Source organism: Pongo abelii, chromosome 7 (assembly GCF_028885655.2).
Source record: "Pongo abelii isolate AG06213 chromosome 7, NHGRI_mPonAbe1-v2.0_pri, whole genome shotgun sequence".
In the NCBI taxonomy this organism is placed as follows: domain Eukaryota; kingdom Metazoa; phylum Chordata; class Mammalia; order Primates; family Hominidae; genus Pongo; species Pongo abelii.
This window is the reverse complement of record NC_071992.2, coordinates 82681193-82702392: the sequence shown is the minus strand read 5'-3', so window position 1 is coordinate 82702392 and position 21200 is coordinate 82681193. Positions and strand designations below refer to the sequence as shown.

General features: G+C 38.5%; 1 protein-coding gene and 1 pseudogene across 1 annotated transcript in view; one reads left to right on the top strand and one right to left on the bottom strand.

Annotated features, from left to right (window-relative positions):
* The window catches only part of CPA6 (carboxypeptidase A6), a 317040-nt gene that overhangs the window by 154160 nt on the left and 141680 nt on the right, over window positions 1-21200 (top strand). The gene's annotated exons all lie outside the window — the stretch shown is intronic.
* On the bottom strand, window positions 11336-11996 carry LOC112134647 (nascent polypeptide-associated complex subunit alpha-like; annotated as a pseudogene).

The following is a 21200-nucleotide window of genomic DNA, read 5'->3' as shown; positions in this document are numbered from 1 at the left end:
AATTCTAATTAAACGATTCCCTGAATTCTTTCTCAGCATACACTTTGACTACCATGTCAGTATTAATCAACTAGCACTATTATAATAGTGCTTTTATGTACTTCGTACATTACTGCTACTCCCCATGAATAATATATAGTACTATAAACGCTTAACAGTACATAGTACATTCATGTTTAACAATACATTAAAAATCCAGTCCACATGCATATAAGCATGTACTAATAATCCCTTAATCAACTGTCGCACATCCACTGTCATTAACTGTACAATAAAACCTACCCCACATGGATGTTGATCAGTACTGTAAATCTTACATTACTTAATATTACTTAATATTACATAGTACATATACTCATTCATCGGACATAGCACATTTCAGTCAAGATATCCCTCGTCAACATGGATATCCCCTACCAATTTTTGGTCTCTTAATCTACCAACCTCCAAGAAATCATCATCCCACTCGGGAGTGCTACTCTCCTCGCTCTGGGCCCATGACACTTGGGGGTGACTATACTGAAACTATACCTGGCATCTGGTTCTTACTTCAGGGCCATAAAACTAAGACTGCCAACACATTCCCCTTAAATAAGACATCTCGATGAACTAATGACTACCACCCTATTAACCAATCATAGGAGCACTGTCAGGCATTTGGTATTTTTTAACTTTGGGGGTGCTGTGACTCAGCATGGCCAGAGCCTGATTCCTGCTAATTCCATTGCAGCTGAACTTACCTTGAATATTCCAGGCTGGCATGGTAACCACAAGGTACTAATTAATCCATGCTTGAAGGACATAACAGTCAATAGACGCTCACACATGCATGTAGGTACACTCACTCAATTTCAAGAACTATTTCCAATTAAATCCGCAAGCCCCCATCTCTGACTTTATTATCAACTTAGGTAAACATACTTTTGCCAAACCCCAAAAACAAGAGACTAAAATGCAACCCAGTTTTGATTATTTTTTTCTTACTTTAAAGACATTGAGCCTTCTAAACTAGGAAAACTGGACCCTGAATAATAGTCTGGAAGCATCTCAACAATTCTTTTCATGAGCTTACTGAAAGGCAAAGCTAATGGCAACCAAAGGGTCAGAACTTTCTTCTCACCTAAATGATGCTATCTCAACTTGTGTTGGTATAAGGATTAGGGAAACCACCCTCTCGTACCACTTCCTCCTAAGCGTGCTGTGAGAAGCACCCCCACAGCTTAACAGCTGCCAGTAGGCTCTAAACTGCTCAGAATAATCAGTATCACTTGCATTGAAGAAGGGGGAGGGTAGGTGGCCATATGGTGGGAGGGGATCTCTGTTTTTACACCGAAAGAGAGTTTTTCTTCCCTTTGTGTTCCCTTCTTTCCTGTCCTCAACCTCTGTTGTCAGTGCTCTGGGTAAGTGGAGGAAGGTGGACAATAAACAACCTTCTGAAAGACACTGCCTGCCTTTGGTCCCAAATTCCTTTCAGGCAAAAGTTTCTGTCACAATGATCCTTTATGTAGGTTTCTTCTAAATAAAAAAAGAGGGTTAACAAACTTTCTGTACAGATACAGAGAGTAAATATTTTTGGTTTGAGGGCCATATGGTCTCTGTGTTAACCTCTCAACTCTGATATTGTAGCCCCAAAGCAGCCATAGACAATATGGAAATGAATGAGCATAACTATGTTCCTATGAACTTTTATGGGTGCTGAAATCATCTTTTACTTTTCTTTCTTAACTATTTAAAACTGCAGAAACCATTCTTAGCTTGAGGCCATAGAAAAACAGGCAGCAGGCCAGATATGGCAGGTCAGTTTGCTGACCCTGACCTGAAAGTCTTTCTACCCTAGAATGTTTAAAACTTAGTGAAGGTAGTTTGACCCATATTATTTGTATTTGAGTGATTAAGTTTAAGTGTAGGTTTTATAATCGCTGGAACAATCTATGTGTTTGGTATTTATTATGCTTATAATGTTTAAGAGAATTTGATATGATAATCGGATGGATTAGTTGGGGGATTTCACTTTAAAATATGTGATTATAAACTTAGGGTTTGTTTTTTTTTCGGGGGGGACAGAGTCCCACTCTGTCACCCAGGCTGGAGTGTAATGGCACAATCTCGGCTCACTGCAACCTCCAACTCCTGGGTTCAAGCGATTCTCTTGCCTCAGCCTCCCGAGCAGCTGGGTTTACAAGCACCCACCACCACATCTGGCTAATTTTTTTGTATTTTTAGTAGAGATGGGGTTTGGCCATGTTGGCCAGGCTGGTCTCGAACTCCTGACCTCAGGTGATCTGCCTGCTTTGACCTCCTAAAGTGCTGGGATTACAGGCATGAGCCACCATGCCCAGCCTAAACTTATGATTTTTAAGTTCAAAGTTGGAATGCTTAAAAGAACTATTGGGTTTCTATATTTATACATTTAATTTACATTGTTTAAATATATTGAAGGTTTTATTGTTTGGGTGGTAGGCTTGTCTGGTCAGGCATTTGAAGTAAAATTCATTGAATAAATTTACAAATGTAGTATAAAATGCTTAAGGGAATTTGATAAACTACAGGCTGATTATTTAAGGATGTTTATCCTGTGTTACTTAAATTAATCAAACAGTAATCAAAGAGCAAGGAAAGGTAAAATTCTTATTTTAGATATAGATTTATAAATAGAATTAATAAGATTTATATGCTGAACTTAATGAAAATGATGTTTTTAATTATGTAACATGTTTTTCATTATGTAAATGATGTTTTTACTTATTCCTAAATTGATGTTTCTTGAAAATGCAAGTAACTGGAACCAATCCTTTCTGTGCAAAAGCTTCTTGAACTTCAAAACTCATTATAGTAACAGGGACCCATAAGGAGCATAGTAGCAGGAAGAGGACACCAGATGAAGACAGGGTGGCCAGTCCATCTTGGTAATCAAGGTGCTGCCCACTTGGCTGCCAGGAATCTCGTGCCAAATTGGGTTGTGCCCATGGTGCTGCACTGGTACCGTGTCTCTATAAGATACACTATTAATTCAAACCAATAGCCAAGACAAGCCAAATCACCAACAGCCATTCAAAAGTCATGGGTTGGGAAGGTGATTGTGTTGCATTTGAGCACTTTGAGGGAGGAGAACTGCGTCATTCATTTTAGATCTTCAGATGGTGCCTACCAAAGAGTTGATATACAGCTGATATACTGCATTATTTGTAATTTGAGAAATATCTTCTGCATAGAAATGCAGAACAGAAAAGTGGTGTCCTTCTAAACCCGCCATCAGCTTAATCCCAAATCTTTTCTCTGCATGTTGTAGAACAAAGGTCAGTAAACAACAGTCCGGGGCAAAATCTGACATGCCACCTATTTTTGTGCAGCCTTCAAACTAAAAAATTTTTTATTTTTTTATAGTTAAAAACATCAAAATAAAAATATTTTGTGACACATGAAAATGTTATGCAATTCAAATTTTAGCCTCCATAAATATTTGAAATTTTTACTATATTTGGTTCTTTATAGACAATGTTTGCTAAATCCTGCTCTAAGGGAACAATTTTATCATCTCAGGTGAGTTGATGTACTGGGTAGACAATTCGTAGACTGCAACATATTTCTTATCCCACATGACTCGAAATTACTTATCAGCAAGAGGCTTGAGGTCAGGATACAGCCCCTGGGCTGCAAACATTCAGGGTGGTTCTGCCTGACACACACGTACTCTTCATTCATATTATTTAAATGACATTTATTTCTCCTGGGAGTGAGTTAACTCTCTTATGGAATTATTTTTACTGCTTAATTTAGGCAGCAGGTTACAGTTAACTCGTGCTTTCCTTTTGCTTTCAAGAAATGTTAATATCACATCTGATACTAAAGACAATTATTACCTTTTTGGATCCTGAATATTTCTTACACCTTTGTCATCTTCAAAGAGCGTAAGAAAGATGCCTATTCTTCAATCAGTATATGGGAAGTGAATCTTCTCTATTAGGAACCTCCAGATTACATGCTAGGCAAGCTTTTCAAGCCCAGATGGGGAGATGAATTTACTACAAAGCTAATGGAGCTTAAGCTTTAGGACCCCTCCCTGGTCAGGCCCTTCCCATGTGTTCACATGTTCACATATAAAAGTAAAATGTTTAATCTGTTTAGACTGGTGTCTCATTCCACTTAGAGTTACCATCTATCACTCATACCCTCATGTCTTTGAAATGGTCATGGTACTGAGGGGATTCAGCTAAAGTGGAATTTGGGATATAATTAGTTTGGGTTAAATGGGATTCAGTTTAAATGACTCAGGCTGGGCTGGGTGACTCACGCCTATAATCCCAGCGCTTTGGGAGGCCGAGGCAGGAGTATCACTTGAGGCCAGGAGTTCGAGGTCAGCCTGGCCATCATGGTGAAACCCAGTCTCTACTAAAATTAGCCAGGCATGGTAGCAGGTGCCTGTAATTCCAGCTACTGGGGAGGCTAAGATAGGAGAATCGCTTGAACCCCGGAGGTGGAAGGTTGCAGTGAGCTGAGATCGTGCCACTGCATTCCAGCCTGGATGACAGAGCAAGACTGTCTCAAAAAAAAAAAAAAAGTTTCTAAGACTTGAAGTCCCTTGGTCTATAGTTATACTACCTGTCTCTTTCCACCCACCGTGCCAACACAAAACACAGCGGCTTTATGTTGGGGGAAACATTGTAAAGTGATAAGAATGCATCCTACAGCACTCAGTACCATAAGCAGAGTTAAAGAAGCAAGGTTTGAAATTTATGAAGCCAGAAGCTACTCTGTAGAATGTTCTTCATATCATCAGATATGTATAATTGTAAGAAAAAGATTTGTTTCTCATCACTATCTTGTCAAAACGAACATTCCCTGCTGTCAGAAATATGCTTGATAGTGGAGCACATATGATTCCAAATGCACCATATATCTTATGGAAATTATGTCAAATTAAATGTCTACATTTTTAGAGCATACACCTATAGCACTTCTACAAGCAGTGGGATTTATGTCTATGTGAGAGGTCATATGTCTTACACATCCCAATGTATCAAATCAAATCTTAGTGTGCAGCTAGCACATCTTGACCTGATTAAGTCTGGTGGTTCCAGATAAAACTTTTTTTAAATTATATACATATAGACGAATTATAGTTGTATATATTTATGCAGTATAAAGTTATGCTAGGATTTTTTAATACAATGGAATGGTTAAATGAAGCTAATAAAGTTATCCATCACCTCAAATATTTGAAATGTTTGTGATGAGAACATTTGACATTTATTGTCTTAAGTGATGTTAAAATCTACAGTACTCAATTACTAGCTGTATTTACCATGCTGTGCAGTAGATCTCAAAAAAATCCAACTTTTTCCTACTATGCAACTGAGGCTTTGATTATCATCTCCCCACTCCCCCAACCTTCAGCCTCTGGTAACCACCATTCTACTCTCAGTTCCCATGAATTCAATTGTTTTCAATACCAAAATCAAGTGAGAACATGTATTATTTGTCTTGTGTTATTTGTTTTTCTGTGTTTGGTTTATTTCACTTCACACAATTTTTTCCAATTCCATCCATGTTGACAAAATTTCTTCCTTTTTTTTTTTTTGGAGACAGAGTCTCACTCTGTTGCCCAGGATGGAGTGGCTCACTGCAACCTCCACCTCTGGGATTCAAACGATTCTCCTGCCTCAGCCTCCCAGGTAGCTGGGATTACAGGCACCTGCCAGCATGCCTGGCTAATTTTTTGTATTTTTAGTAATGACAGGGTTTCACTATATTGGCCAGGTTGGTCTCGAACTCCTGGCCTCAGGTGATCCTCTCGCCTTGGCCTCCCAAACTCCTGGGATTACAGGCATGAGCCACTGCACCCAGCCCAGAATTTCTTCCTTTTTTAAAGCTGAGTAGGTTAGTATTCCATTGTGTATATATACATTTTCTTTATACATTCATCAGTGATGGACACTTAGGTTGATTCCGTATCTTGACTATTGTGAATAGAGCTGCAATGAACATAGGAGTGTAGACATGTCTTTGACATACTGACTTTAAATATTTCAGAGAAACACCCATATGTGGCATTGCTGGATCATATGGTAGATCTGTTTTCAGATTTTAAAGGAAGCACCATACAGTTTTCCAGAATGGCTGTACTAATTTACATTCCCACCAACAGTGTACAAGAATTCCCTTGTCTCCACACCCTAGCCAACACTTGTTATCTTTCCTCTTTTTGGTAATAGCCATCCTAACAGGTATGAGGTGATATCTCATTGTGGATTTAATTTGCATTTCTCTAATGATTAATAATGTCAAGCATTTTTTCATGTATTTGTTAGCCATTCACATGTCTTCTTTTCAGAAGTGTCTATTCAGATTCTTTGCCCATTTTTAAATTGGATTATTTGTTTTCTTTCTATATAGTTGAGGTCCTTACATATTTTAAATATTAATCCCTTATCAGATGTATGGCTTGCAAATATTTTCTCCCAATCTGTAGTCTGTGTCCTCCCTCTCTTAATTGTTTTCTTTGTTGTACAGAAGTTTTTATTTTTATGTAATTTCAGTTGTCTATTTTTGCTGTCGTTGCCCATGCCTTTGGAATCAAATCTAAAAAAAAAAAATCGTAGCCTGGAGAAATGTCATGTAGTTTTTTCCCCTATGTTTTTTTCCAGTGGTTTTCAGGTTTTATGTTTAAATCTATAATCGATTTTTAGTTAAATTTTTGTTAATGGGGTGAGATAAGGGTCCAAATTTATTCTTTTGCATATGGATATCCAGTTTTCCTATCACCACTTATTAAACAGACTATACTTTTCCCATTGTATATTCTTGGCACCTTTGTCAAGTTAATTGACCATAGATGAACAGATTCATTTCTATGATTTCTGTTCTGTTCCATTGGTCAATGTGTCTATTTTATGCTAGCACCATGCTCTTTTAATTACTATCACTTTGTAGTATAGTTTGAAATCAACTACAGTTGGTATGATACCTCTAGCTTTGTTCTTTTTGTTCATCATTGCCTTGGTTATTTGGGGATTTTGTGGTTCAACTTGCTTTTTTTTTTTTTTTTTTGAGACAGAGTCTCCACTCTGTTGCCCAGGCTGGAGTGCAGTGGCGTGATCTCAGCTCACTGCAACCTCCACCTCCTGGGTTCAAGCAATTCTTCTGCCTCAGCCTCTAGAGTAGCTTGGATTATAGGCATGTGCTACCATGCCCAGCTAATTTTTGTATTTTTAGTGGAGATGGGGTTTTCCCATATTGCCCAGGCTGATTTTGAACTCCTGACCTCAAGTGATCTGCCCGCCTTGGCCTCCCAAAGTGCTGAGATCACAGTCATGAACCACCACACCTGGCCAAATTTGCTTTTTCTATAGCTACAAAAAGTGACATTGAGATTTTTACATGAATTGCATTAAATCTGTAGATCACTTTGGGTAGTATAGATCTTTTAACAGTACTAATTCTTCCAGAACATGAACACACAGAATATGTTTTAATTTATTTGTGTCTTCTTCAGTTTCTTTCCTTGATTTTTTTTTTTTTTTTTTTTTGAGACAGCATCTTGCTCTGTCACCCAGGCTGGAGTGCAGTGGCATGATCTCGGCTCACTGCAAGCTCTGCCTCCCGGATTCATGCCATTCTCCTGCCTCAGCCTCCTGAGCAGCTGGGACTACAGGTGCCCGCCACCACACCCAGCTAATTTTTTGTATTTTTAGTAGAGACGGGGTTTCACTGTGTTAGCCAGGATGGTCTCAATCTCCTGACCTCGTGATCCGCCCGCCTCGGCCTCCCAAAGTGCTGGGATTACAGGTGTGAACCACCGTGCCTGGCCTCTTTCCTTGATATTTTATAGTTTTTTGTGTACAGTTCTTTCACTTTCTTTGTTAAATTTATTTCTAAGTGTTTCATTTTTTGTAACTATTGTAAATGGGATTGTTCTCTTGATTTCTTTTTCAGAAAGTTTGTTGTGAATGTAGAGAAATGCCACTGATTTTTGTGTGTTAATTTTATATTCTGCAACTTTACTGAATTTGTATATCAGTTCTAACAGATTTTTGGTGGAATCTATAGGATTTTCTATGTATAAGATCATGTAGTCAGCCAACATTGACAATTTCACTTCTTCTTTCCTGTTTGGATGCTTTGTATTTCTTTCTCTTGACCAAGTGCTCTGGCAAGGACTTTCAATACTAAGTTAAATAGAGGTGGCATGAATGAACATCCTTGCCTTGTTCAGGATCTTAGAGGAAAGGTTTCTAATTTTTCACCATTGTGTATAATGTTAGCTGTGGGCTTGTTATATATGGCTTTTATTGTGTTGAAGTACATTTTATCTATACCTAATTTGTTGAGTGGTTTTATCATGAAAAGATATTGAATTTTGTCAAATGCATTTTTTTGCATTTAATGAAATAATCATGCTTTTTCCTTGATTATGTTAATATGGTGTCTCTCATTTATTGATCTGTGAATGTTGAACCATCCTTGCATCCCAGGAATAAATCCCACTTGATGGTGTTTCATCCTCCTAATGCACTTTTGAGTTTGCTAGCATTTTGTTGAGGATTTCTGCGTCTATATTCATCAAAGATATTGGTCTGTAGTTTTCTTATTTTGTGATGTTTTTGTTTGGCTTTGGTGTCAGGTTATTGCTGCCCTTGCAAAAAGAATTTGGAAGTATTCTCTCCTCTTCAATTTTTTTTAGAAGTCTGTAGAGAATTAGTATTAGTTTTTATTTAAGTGTTTGGTAGAATTCAGTCATGAAGCCTTCAGGTTCTTGCTTTTTCTTTGATGGGTGTCTTAGTCCATTTTGTGTCGCTATAAAAGAATACCTGAGACTGGGTAATTTATATACAAAAGAGGTTATTTAGCTCACAGTTCTGCAGGCTGAGAAGTTTAAGGTCATGCATGGCCCTGGCCTCTAGAGAGGGCTTTCATCCTGCATCACAACATGGCAGAGAAGATCAAAGGAAAAGCAGACATGGGCACAGAGCCGGGAACTTGAGGGGCATTCTGGCTTTATAATAGCCTCCTCTCATAGGAACTAATCCATTCTTGTGGGAATTAGCCCAGTCTTTCAAAAGCAAGAACTTACTACTAGGAGAATGACACCAAGCCATTCATGAGGAATCTGCCTCCATAACCCCAGCACCTGCCATTGAGCCCACCTCCCAACACCACCACATTAGGGATCAAATTTCAGCATGAGTTTTCGTGAGAATAAACAAACCATATTCAAACTATAACAATGGGAGACTTTTTATTGCTGATTCAGTCTCATCACTCCATTATCATTCTGTTCAGATTTTCTGTTTCTTGTGATTCAGTCTTAGCAGGTTGTATATGTTTAGGAATTTATCTATTTCCTCTAAGTTTCTCCATTGCTTGTCCTATAATTTTTCACAATAGTCTCTTATTTTTCTTTGTATTTCTGTGGTGTCAGTTGCAATGTTTCCACTTTCATTTCTGATTTTATCTTAGTCTTTTTTCTTGGTTAGTCTAGCTAAAGGTTTGTCAATTTTGTTTATCTTTCTAAAAAACCAATTCTTAGTTTCATCAATCTTCCATATTGTTTTTCTAGTCTCTATTTAATTTATTTGTCCTGATCTTTACTCTTTACTTCTGCTAGCATTGGGCTTAGTTTGTTCTTCTTTTTTGTATTTCCTTTAGATGTGATATTAGATTGTTTATTTGCAATCATTCTTCTCTTTTGATGTAGGCATTATTGCTACAAACTTTCCTCTTACAACTGCTTTTGCTGCATTACACAAGTTTTGGTATGCTATGCTTCCATTTTCATTTGTCTCAAGTTTTTTTTTAATTTCCTAATTTCTATATTGACCTTGATTGCTAAGTAGTATGTTTTTTGACATTTATTTGTGAATTTTCTGAAATTTCTCCTGTTGTTAGTTTTTAGTTTCATACCATTATGGTTGAAAAAAATATTTGATATGGTTTCAATCTTCTTAAATTTGCTAAGATTTGTCCTGTGGCCTAACAAATGATCTACCCTAGAGAATGTACTCTGTGTTCTTAAAATGAATGTGTATTCTGTTGTTGTTGGCTGGAATGTTCTGCATATGTCTGTTAGTTCCATTTGATCCAAAGAGTTCTTCAAGTCCAATGGTTCCTCAATAACTTTCTGTCTACATGATCTGTTCTATATTGAAAGCACTGTATTGAAGTCCCCTGCTGTTATTGAATGGCAATCTCTCTCTCCCTTCAGATTCGTTAATATTTGCTTTATATATTTAGGTGCTCCACTGTGGAGTGCACATGTGTTTATAATTTTTATGTCCTCTTGACGAAGTGACCTCTTTTTCATTATAGAATGTCATTCTTTGTCTCTTTGTATAATTTTCCACTTAAAATCTATTTTGTCTGATACAAGCAAGTATCACTACCTCTGCTCTCTTTTGGTTTCCTTTTTTGTGAAATATCTTTTTTCATCCCTTCTCTTTCAGTCTATGTGTGTCCTTAAAAACGAAGTGAATCTCTTGTAGATAGCATATAGTTGTCTCTTGTTTCTTTATCCATTCATTCACTCTATGTCTTTGAATTGGGGAATTTAATACATGTACATTCAAGGTAATTAATGCTAGGTAAGAACCTACAAATACCATTTTGTTCATTGTTTTCTGGTTGTTTTATAGATACTTTGTTTCTTTCTTCCTCTCTTGGTGTCTTCTTTTGTGATTTGATGGTTTTCTGTAGTGGTATGTTCTGAATCTTTTTAAATTTTGTTTTTTCCATCTCTTATTTACTTTTGCTTTTTGGCTATCACAAATTTTACACAGAATATCTTATAACAGTCTATTTCAAGCTGATAACAGCTTAACTTTTATTGCATACAATTCTAAACTTTTACTCCCCTCCCACATTTTATGTTTTTGATGTCTGAATTTACATCATTTTGTGATATGTATCCCTTGATAATTTATTTTAGCTCTAGTTGTTATTAACAATTTTGCCCTTTAACCCTCATACTCAGAATATAATTATATATCACTATTACAGTACTAGAGTATTCTGATTATTGCTCTGTATTACCTACACCATTAGGTTTTGTGCTTTCATATGTTTAGCGTTATTATTTAGCAATCTTTTGTTTCAGTTTAAAGAACTCCCTTTAGCAATTCCTGTAAAGGTAAGTCTAGTGGATAAACTTCCTTAGCTTTTATTTGTCTGGGGAAGTTTTAATTTCTTCCTCACTTCTGAAAGACAGCTTTTCTGGATAAAATATTCCTTTTTATCTAACAAGAAACCATAACTTTATTAATGATAGAAAGAGTACAAATTTCAATTCAAGCTGCAGTTACTCTTTTGAAACACCGAAAAAAACGTTCTTGTTTTCAGATGGTTACATTGCTAATTCCATACTCACATTAACAATATCATTACTGTTGTTCTTCAGGGCTTGAACTGCCTTTGTTCTTAATACATTTGCTTGCAACATGACCAATTCTGTGTCCTTAATTTTCACACGTTTCATCAACTTCCTCACCTGTTTCATCAACTTCCTCTTTACTCTCCTCTTGTACAGTTGGAAGAGGCTATATGTTTCCTTGAATGTTTGAGAGAGCTTCACCTTGAACTTCGAATTTCTCAGTAGCCGCTAGCTGTGCTTGCTGAACCTCAATCTCAGCTTCCCTTAAAAACCATGTCAGTATTTGAAGCTGGGATCTTACAGACATCTGGTTTTGTGATGACAGAGTATTCTTAGATTTCCAAATAGTGTCTCTAGTAACCCCTGTAACCTGCTTAAAACCCAGTTTGGTTATAACCTTCTGTGCCTTCTTTTCACTCCAACTCTGTTTTGCTTTATCGACTGGTTCTTCATCAATTTCAGCTGCTGCTGACAACTGGGCTTGTTGTGTGGTCGTTGCCTGTGTGGAATTTTGTTCCTCAAGCTCTGGTACTGATTCATCACTGTTAGATTCTTTTACACACCCTGTCTTAGCCTGTGGCTCTGGCTACTTATGCTCCATAGCAGAGACAGTTTCTGGGTCTTTACTGGGCATTTTGTGGGGGGAACATGGAACCAAGATAGTGGCAGAAAGTAATGAATAAGGTATTCCTGGTTGGCAGTTTTCTTTTTCTTCAACACTTTGAATATGTTATCCTACTGATTCCTGGCCTGCAAGACTTCTGCTGAGAATTCCATCTACAGTCATATTAGGACTTCATTGTATATGATATATTTCTTATCTCTTTCTGCTCTCAGAACTCTGTCTTTAATTTTTGACAGTTTGATTATTATACATCTCGGTGAACTCCTCTTTGGGTTGAATTTAATTGGGACTTCTGTGCTTCCTGTACCTGGATGTTACCTTCTTTCCTCAGATTAGGAAAGTTTTCATTCACTATTTTTTAAAAACACTCTTCCTGCCAGGCACAGTGGCTCACACCTGTAATCCCAGCACTTTGGGAGGCCAAGGCGGGTGGATCACCTGAGGTCAGGAGCTTGAGACCAGCCTGGCCAACATGGTGAAACCCCTTCTCTACTAAAAATACAAAAATTAGCTGGGCATGGTGGTGGGTGCCTGTAATCCCAGCCACTAGGGAGGCCGAGGGAGGAGAATCACCTGAACCCAGGAGGCGGAGGTTGCAGTGAGCCGAGATCGTGCCACTGCACGCCAGCCTGGGCAACAAGAGCAAAACTCTGCCTCTAAATAAATAAATAAATAAATAAATAAATAAATAAACCTCTTCCTGGCCCTTTTTCTCTTTCTTCTGTTTCTTGAATGCCTATTATGCATAGGTTAGGTCTCTTGATGGTGTCACGTAATTCCCATGGGCTTTCTTCATCTTTTTCATTCTTGTTTCTTTTTGCTTCCCTGATTAAGTAGTTTAAAATGTTCTGCCTCTGAGTTCACTGATTCTTCAGCTTGATTGAGCCAGCTGTTGAAGCTTCCTATTACATTTTTCAGTTCAGTCATTGTAATCTTCATCTCTAGAATTTCTATTTGTTTCTTTGTGTATTGTCTCTATTTATTTGTCAAATTTCTGGTGTTGTTTGTGTATTTTCTGAATTTCATTTAATTTTTTATCTGTATATTCTTGAAGTTTACTGAACTTTTAAAAGTAGATTATTCTCCATTTTTTCTGTCATTTCATAGATCTACCTTTCTCTAGGGTCCATTGCTGGGGCTTTCTCATTGTTTGTTTCTTTGTTTGTTTGTTTTGGAGGTATCATGATTTCCTAAATCTTTGTAATCCTTATGTCTTTGCATTGGTGTTTATGCCTTTATAGAGAAAGCCAACTTTCCTGAGTTTTACAGGAGTTCTTTGGCAGGGATAGACCTTCACTAGTTAGTCTAGCCTATGATTGTGGATGGGCCAGCTCGTACTGACCCCAGGCAGACAGAGTTTGCTTTTAGGTTATCTAGAAGCCTGAGCTGCTCCCTTTGCCCTGAATTCAGGTGAGGCAGCTGGCTAGGCTCTTCTATCCAGCAAGATAGGTACATTCACAAAAATCTGTGTGCTGATCTCTGTGGGCCCCACCTCCTTGCTTTGTTTCTGCCTGACCGCAGGTGGTCTAACTGCACTGTTTCCCCTATGTTCCTCAATCCCCATGAGGTGAGGACAGAGTGGGCTTCCTGGGAAGCATCTCAGAATGCTAGGGAAGCTGGCTGTCCACTTCCCTGGATCTCTTTTCTCACTGTAGAAACTATGAGCCCTGGGGAGTACCCTGTGTGGCACTGTGCCAGCTTATGGAAGGCAGAGGGGTGACATAGTCAAAGTGAGACTGATTCTCCTGCCCTTTCAATGTAGATTTTTATTCAATTCCATGGAACACACAAGTGGTTCAGGTTTATTCCCATGTTTTGGGGTTTTCACCAAGGTGTTTTTTTTTTGGTCTATGAATAGTTCTAGTTGATTTTCCTGTGGAGGGGAATGAAACCCAAGACTTCCTTTTCCACCATCTTGCTGACCTCCAGACAAAAAGCGTTGCAAAACTGCCACTGACCCAGTTAAATGTCCTGAAGAAAGCAATGTTTTGGTGGCAAAACTGCTATGTTTATTCATTGGTAAGTCAATGATTGCCATATAAGAGTAATTTGATTACACCATTATGTAGCTCAATACAAAGTAGCAGCAATTTTTCATGCATTTGATTGCTTTTGTGCCTGTGTTAAATTTGTATTCTTTTTTAAGAGGACATCTCAAAACTGTATGAACTTCAGGTCTCACAAGACCTAAATCTGCCCTGGCCAGGCCCATGTATCTGATATCCCATAAGAGAGAGGAGTCGCACAACTTTGTCTATTCTCTTGACCCTATTGTCTAAATAATCATACACATTTAAGAAGAAAGAGGCGAGTAAGGTAGAGGCTCTCCTCTACCATTACTGTAAGTCTACTACTCTCTACACTCCTGCTCCTCTTTCAGTCTGTCCAAGTGCCAACTGATAAATTTTTTCCATTCTTATAGTCCAGATTGCTAATGCAGGGTGTTCAACTTGCCTTTTCATGCCAGGTCACAGTTTATGTTACATACTGTGGCCTAAACAGTGGCCACCTTTCACTCCAAACAATGGCTATTCTTATGTAAAGAACAGCCTTCTACTTTCTCACCATTCCTGGGCATATCATTTGATTATCTGCAGTACATGAATATTAAGCATCCTGAAGAGGTTACAGATCATGCAATGGAACCAATCTACACATTCCCTGTGCTTCTCCAGCAGCTCCTGCTCTCTGGGCATAGGGATGGAGAGGGTGAATTGGCGTACTGATCTAGGGTTAGAGTTTGGTGGTGAGGGTGCAGCATGCAGCTAGACCATGAGCTATTTGTACATGTTATCAACCAAAATGTCCACTTTGGGTAGACAAAGAATGAAGACTAAGAGGGAATGGAAGTCAGGAGACAGCAGAAGTATCTAGGGACTAGATATCTAAATGATATTAAAAATCAGAAAGGTGAAAACATAGCCAGGAACTTGTGGTCCAAGAGTGAGAAATTCAAATTTAAGGTTTTAGAGGTGACACAAGATATTGTCCTTAAAGTGGATTGATAAAGTAGACTGGAGATTCACTCCATTGGCATTGAGAAGGTGGAGGCTCAGCTGTCAGATATGGACATTGACAGCTTTCTGGACATTACCTGCTGGTGGGACACTTTACACTATGAGGAGATGCCCATCCCAGTGCAAGAGGGAAGGTGACTGCAAGGTCAGAACAGGGCAGCAATGAGTCAGGACCAATAGTGTTATGTCCAAACAGCATTATCTTCGGAGGAAGATGTTCTTCTGCAGGAAAACTAATGACTAATACTATTGAAATGACAATGGGGAGAAAGGAGAATACCAAACAACAGAACACTGGAGAATTGGCTATTATCTCCTCTGAGATTTGAGCTATTTATCCAGAGGTGAGGATTTGCTTTTGCCTTGGAAGCCCCTTCAAAAACCATTTGAGTGTCTGGCAAAGAAATGAAAATCATGAATCAGCTGTAACCATTTAGGAGTGAAATTCTCTCTGAAAATTTAACTTGGTCTTGGCAACAGAAAGGATGTTTCCCTTGTCATGGTGACCCTTGTTATCCAAGTATTTGCAGGAGGCATTCTCCAAAGTGGCATACGAGGAGCCTGATATTTTTTGAAAACTTTTTCAAGGCGAAGATGACATCTCAGAGAGATCTCATCTTCCTGAGAGTCAAGGTGCTGAGACAACCCGACATTACAAATAAAACCACATTTCAGAGTAGAAATTGATCCATACCAACTAATGACTTGCTCGTTCTGTTTTCTCTTGGGAAAAAAACTAAACAGTTTGGCAAGGAACTATCCTTGACTATGCAGTCCTAAAGGTCTTTTTCAAGGTAGTTTATCCTGTAAGAAGTGAAAGAAGTGGTATTTTGTGATGGTGATTTGGCTGCATGTCCATTGCCTGCTCTGTTGTTCTGTGTCTGTAGTGTCTTGTGCTAGTCATGCACCTCAGACAGTGCAAGATGCTTCCTTTGATCTATCATGTCAGCAGTGGGAGAGGTCCTTAGCCTAACAGAGGTCTGACTGAAAGAACAGCCTTCAAAGTGAGTGTCATTTTCAGAAATAACCATGCTCTGCCAGATCTGTATGGGGTTTTTTAATCGCCTGCTGCTGACAGAACGTTTCTTGTCATTTTTGTTTTTCTGCGTCCCATTATCCTCTTTTTCTTTCTCCTTTGAAGTATTTACACACAGTCTCAATCTCCACATCTGGGTTTTGAGGAGGATTCTGCAGCAGTTTACAACATACCTAATGACAGAGCAAGATCCTAAAACAACAACAAAAAAAAAAACCACGCTGTGGCATAGTCCCAGTTCTTTCTCTCTCATTGCCTCCCACCTGCTCTCCATTATCCAATATATTTGTTTTGGAGTCATGCTGATTTAGATAGCCGTCTCCAGCTTTAATTCAGATGGCGTAACTGATCCGACCACATGTTACATACTAAATGATTTAGAAGACCACGCTGTGGTTCTCAGTTCATCTTTCAGTAAGCATGTTTTGACATTGAGTCAAATAATCCTATGAAAATCCTTTCATAAGGATTATTTGTCATAATGACAGTGTTATCTTTTGTTGTTTGCAGCTGATTTTTTTGATCATTGTTTAATTGGGATAGGCATATTGTCACATTACAGATCACTTTACATAAAAGGAAACCACAGAAATCTATCAGCATTATTAATCCCTAATTAAAATATATTGACATCATACTTAATGTATGAAAAGAGCTGAATTAAGCCTTTTTAAATTAGAAAATTCACTTTAGGCAGAAATAGTGGCTGGAAACATAGACATTTTTCTCTTCTAGTAGACAATGATGAGTATAATTTTACTGATATGACAGCTACAAGAACATTCTGTGCCTTTGATTGAGCTCTGTACTGCTCTTCCTATGACCTTGAGAACTCACTTGTGTAAGAATTCAGTTTTGTAAAAGGATATATTCTTGAGTCACAAGTAGGAGGCCTAAATTAAATGAGCTAACACCTTAGATGTAGTTCTCTATCTCCAAAACATTAAAAAGAAAAAACAAGGAATACTTTTAATCATCACTGCTCAGCTTTGCATCCCAGAGAAAGAAATAGAAGCACAGGCTGCCAAAAAGAAACCCCAAACAAACAAACAAAAAAAGCTTTAGGAGCATCACAGGCAGAGACTAGAGAGAAAAATCTGGGTTTTACCACTATAGACCTCTCCAGGAAATGGCAAACTTTAATCTTAGAACCAGAAACCAGTTGCATAGTGCTTTCTGTTTCCTATTCATGGATTTTGTCTTGCCAAAAAGATGATAAACTCTTCTGGGGCATTGATGTCATTTTTGGAATGCTAAGCACCTATCATGTGGCAGGTACCCTTCTACAGCCTGGATATACAGATGTGAACAATTTAAGCAAAGTCCCTTCCCCAGGACCTCCTAACATCCATTCAGTGGAAGTATATTAGGACCAGTATATAGCACTATGAAATGTTCTTGCATATTGAAACCTTTGAAGAGGCAACTTATCAATGAGCTGCACATACCCCAAAATATGGAATAGCCTTGCAGCCTAAGATGACTGCTTTGGTCATGGGAGTGAGGGAAGGTAGATAAATCTAACTGTGACTCATAGAATGTGATAGAAATCAGTAAAATTAGTATCAAGGACAGCCTTGAAGGACATGGACTAAACATGCAGATTTGCAGATTTAAAGAGAAAGCATGAGAAAAGAAGTTGGAGGGAAGTGGCCTTCCTAGGGGAAAGGAGTGAGATTTTAAGGCTATGCAATCTCAGGTCTTTTTGTATCAATCAATCGTCCCTGAGCCCCACAGCCTACTTCTGTGTAAAGGTAGTCAGAAGGAGCTGGATATGAGATTCCTTCTCCCTACCCAAACTCCAGATGGGTTGTTCCAACAGCAGGTTTCCCAGCTGAGGCCTCTTAAAGAATGACCTCCCTGAAAGAATTTCAGAGCTGTGCCTTCCCACGTTCTGTCCAAGATTTTTAGAAAAAAAGATGGTATTTAGCTAACCTTCCTAAGTTGTTACAACTTGCCAATCACTCATGTTCTTTACATATATGATCTCACTTAATACAAAAACCTCAGGCAGTGAATGACACTGATAATCCCAGGAAGGTAGAGCTCATAAGAAGCAGAACCATCAGTCAAATGCAACCCAGGCAGCTGTCTCCAGATCTGTGTTCTCGATTAGCATGTTTAATTTACTCAGGAACAGTTACTTTCTGTTTTAGTTAACACCAAAACATACATTTTTATGGTTCCGATCTCAATTAAATAAGTAAAGCATGTTGTCACATCCTATTTGGCCCTGGTTATGTCTTTTTTCTTTCTCTTCATTCTAATTTTTGACTCAGTTTAGTTCTACAAACATTCATTGAGCAACTACTCCATGCTCATCACAGTGATCACTGCTATGGAGACCCATCATCTTCCCTGAAAGAGCTTACCATCCTTTGGGGGAGACAAAACGTATACAGAGAAAACAGAGGGCCATACCATTGCAATATAGTATATCAGGAAATACCAGAAGGTGTGATATCAACTGTCTTAGTCCATTGGAGCTGCTCTAACAAAAATACCAAAGAGTAGGTGGCTTAAATAATAAACATTTATTTCTCACAGTTCTGGATTCAGGGTAATCCAAGATCAAGGTGTCAACAGATTCAACATCTATTGAGTGAGGGCTTTTTCCAGATTGAAAGACAGCATCTTCCCACTGTGTCCTTACATGGAAGAAGTTACATGAGAGCTCATCAGGGCCTCTTTTATAAGAGAACTAATCCAATTCATGAGAGCTCCACACTCTTGACCTAATCACCTCCCAAAAGCGTCACCTCCTAAAAGCCTCACCTCCTAATACCATCACCTTGGGGGTTAGGAGTCAACATATGAAGTTGGGAGGACACAGTCAGACATAGCGCCAACTGTATATAGAACTACAAAACGAATGCAGAGTAAGGAGCTGCATTGGTAATAGCATCTGCCTTACAACAGCCACCGGGAGGGCTTAGCACTTTCAACCACCAAATACTGGCTGTGTGCTTGTGTCAGACATTCTGTCAGGGCCAGGAAGGGTGCAAATCTTAACCAAAACCTGAAAAAAATATAGGGCTGTGAGTGCCCAAGTATACTGTGAAGGGAGGAACTGACAGAGACCTAGAGAGTTGATAAAGGTATAGTGAAAGAAAAGAAGACAAAATAAGCCAAAAAGTACATGTTTATGCATTTGAGGTTGGAAGGGCCTAGATGGGGAAAATTGGACTTAAAGCTCATCTTAAGGAACTAGCAGCTTCTGGTTCCCCTCATCGTATTGACACTGCTCTTCTCTCTGTAGAAGACCGCATCTCAGAACAGTCTGTAACTTCCCAGAGATCACCTAAGTTCTAATTTTCTGTTTTAAACCTGTAGAATTCACCATTATAAACTCTCACGGGCTCACGTCCTTCCATTCCAACAGCCATTGCTCTACTGTCATCTAGACAATTGCTAATAGTGTCCTAGCTGCTCAGCCTTCTTTCATTATATAGAAGCAGAATAGTAAATGGAAAGCATACCTTTTAACAGCTTCTTATTTTGAAATAAACTTACAGAAAATTTGGAAGTGTAGTATAAAGAAATTTTGTCCTGGACCACTGAAAAGTAAGATGCCCCATCATGCTGAATTCTTTAGAGTACATTTCCTTTAAACAAGGACATTCTCCTAATAATCACAATAGGACCCTCAAAATCAGAAATTAACACTGATATATTACTTAATCCTCAGACCCTACTCAACCTTCACCAATTCTCCTAATAATGGCCTTTATAGTAAAAGCATCTAGTACAGAATCACATGATAGGATTAAGTTGTCATATCTCTTTAGTTTCCCTCAGTCTTTCCTTGACTTTCATGACCTTGATACTTTTGAAGATTTCATGCCAGCTCTTTCAATGTATGTTTCTTGGTTTGGCTTTGTCTGACGTTTCCTCATGACTAGAATTTTGTTATGCTGCTTTGGCAGGAACACAAGAAAATCATGCTATGTTTTCATCGTATCCAATCAAGTAGCATGAGTTTCTATGTGTGCCATGACTGATGATACTCACTGTGATGACTTGATTGAAAAGGTGTCTGCCAAGCCAGGGTTCTTTGCTGTTTTTCCTTTAAGTGCTTTATGGGGAGGTACTTTGAAACCACATTTTGTCCTGTTCCTCATTTGTATTCTCAGCAATGCCTAGTGGAGTTCCTGGCATCCAGTTTTTTAACTAAATTAATGGAGAGCTTCAAATCACCAAGATTAAAATTTTGAAGTTTGTTCTATAAGCAATTTGTAGTAATTATAAATTTGGGGGGTATGGTAAAGACACTGAAAGTGGTTGTAATAGAATGATTAATTGGACTGCTCCATGTAAGATGAATTAGAATAGGAATTTTAAAAGGAGATTTTGTTGTCTTTATTTGGTTAACTAGATAGAGTCATCCACATTTTTGTTTATAATATGATTTCAAATAATCAGGGTTGGGTAGGCCAAGCTCCGTTTACTCTCCAAATGATAATTATTTGTTTTAAATATGGGCGGGGAAAATGGCTTTGGTTAAATGTCCACATAAACAGAAATAGCGATGGGGCTAAGCAGGGGAGAGCATAAAGATGATGAGTCACAGAACAGGTGGGAAAAGGACTACAAAAGGAAATGGGAGGTGGCCTAGCGACCCATTTCCATTTTGCTCAAGGCCCTAATGTCAGCTGGTATCCCACATACGATGCAAATACCCAAGTTTAAAAGGCAGGAACAGTTGAAAAGGCAGCAAATCTCAGCTTCCTCCAATTCAAGGCTTTCCCCCCTTTTCCAGCCACTTCTAGAAGGAAGAGAAAAGAATGAGAATGAGCAGTGATTCTACAGCCCTCACCCTTGTGCCTCTGCTCCCTACCTCCCTTATTTACACAGTTTATTGCATTATACAAAGGATTTCCCTATCACAGGAACCAGTGTTCTGTGCCTCTGTGAAGATCAAAGGACTTGCAGAAGACTGTTAATTTATTTCCTACCTTTGAAAGCTTTGTATTTCTTCCTTGCTCCTATGTGTACTAAAGGATAGGAAGTTTGAGAAGGTGTAGCTTTGTCCCACTGAAGAAGAGTGTATATCAGGTTAACAATGCCCTGTGTCATAAATGATGATAATATCTAGCAAGCCCTTTGGGAGAGGCAGTGTTTCCTTTGTAATTAGGGTATTCTCTCCATTTCCTTGCACTG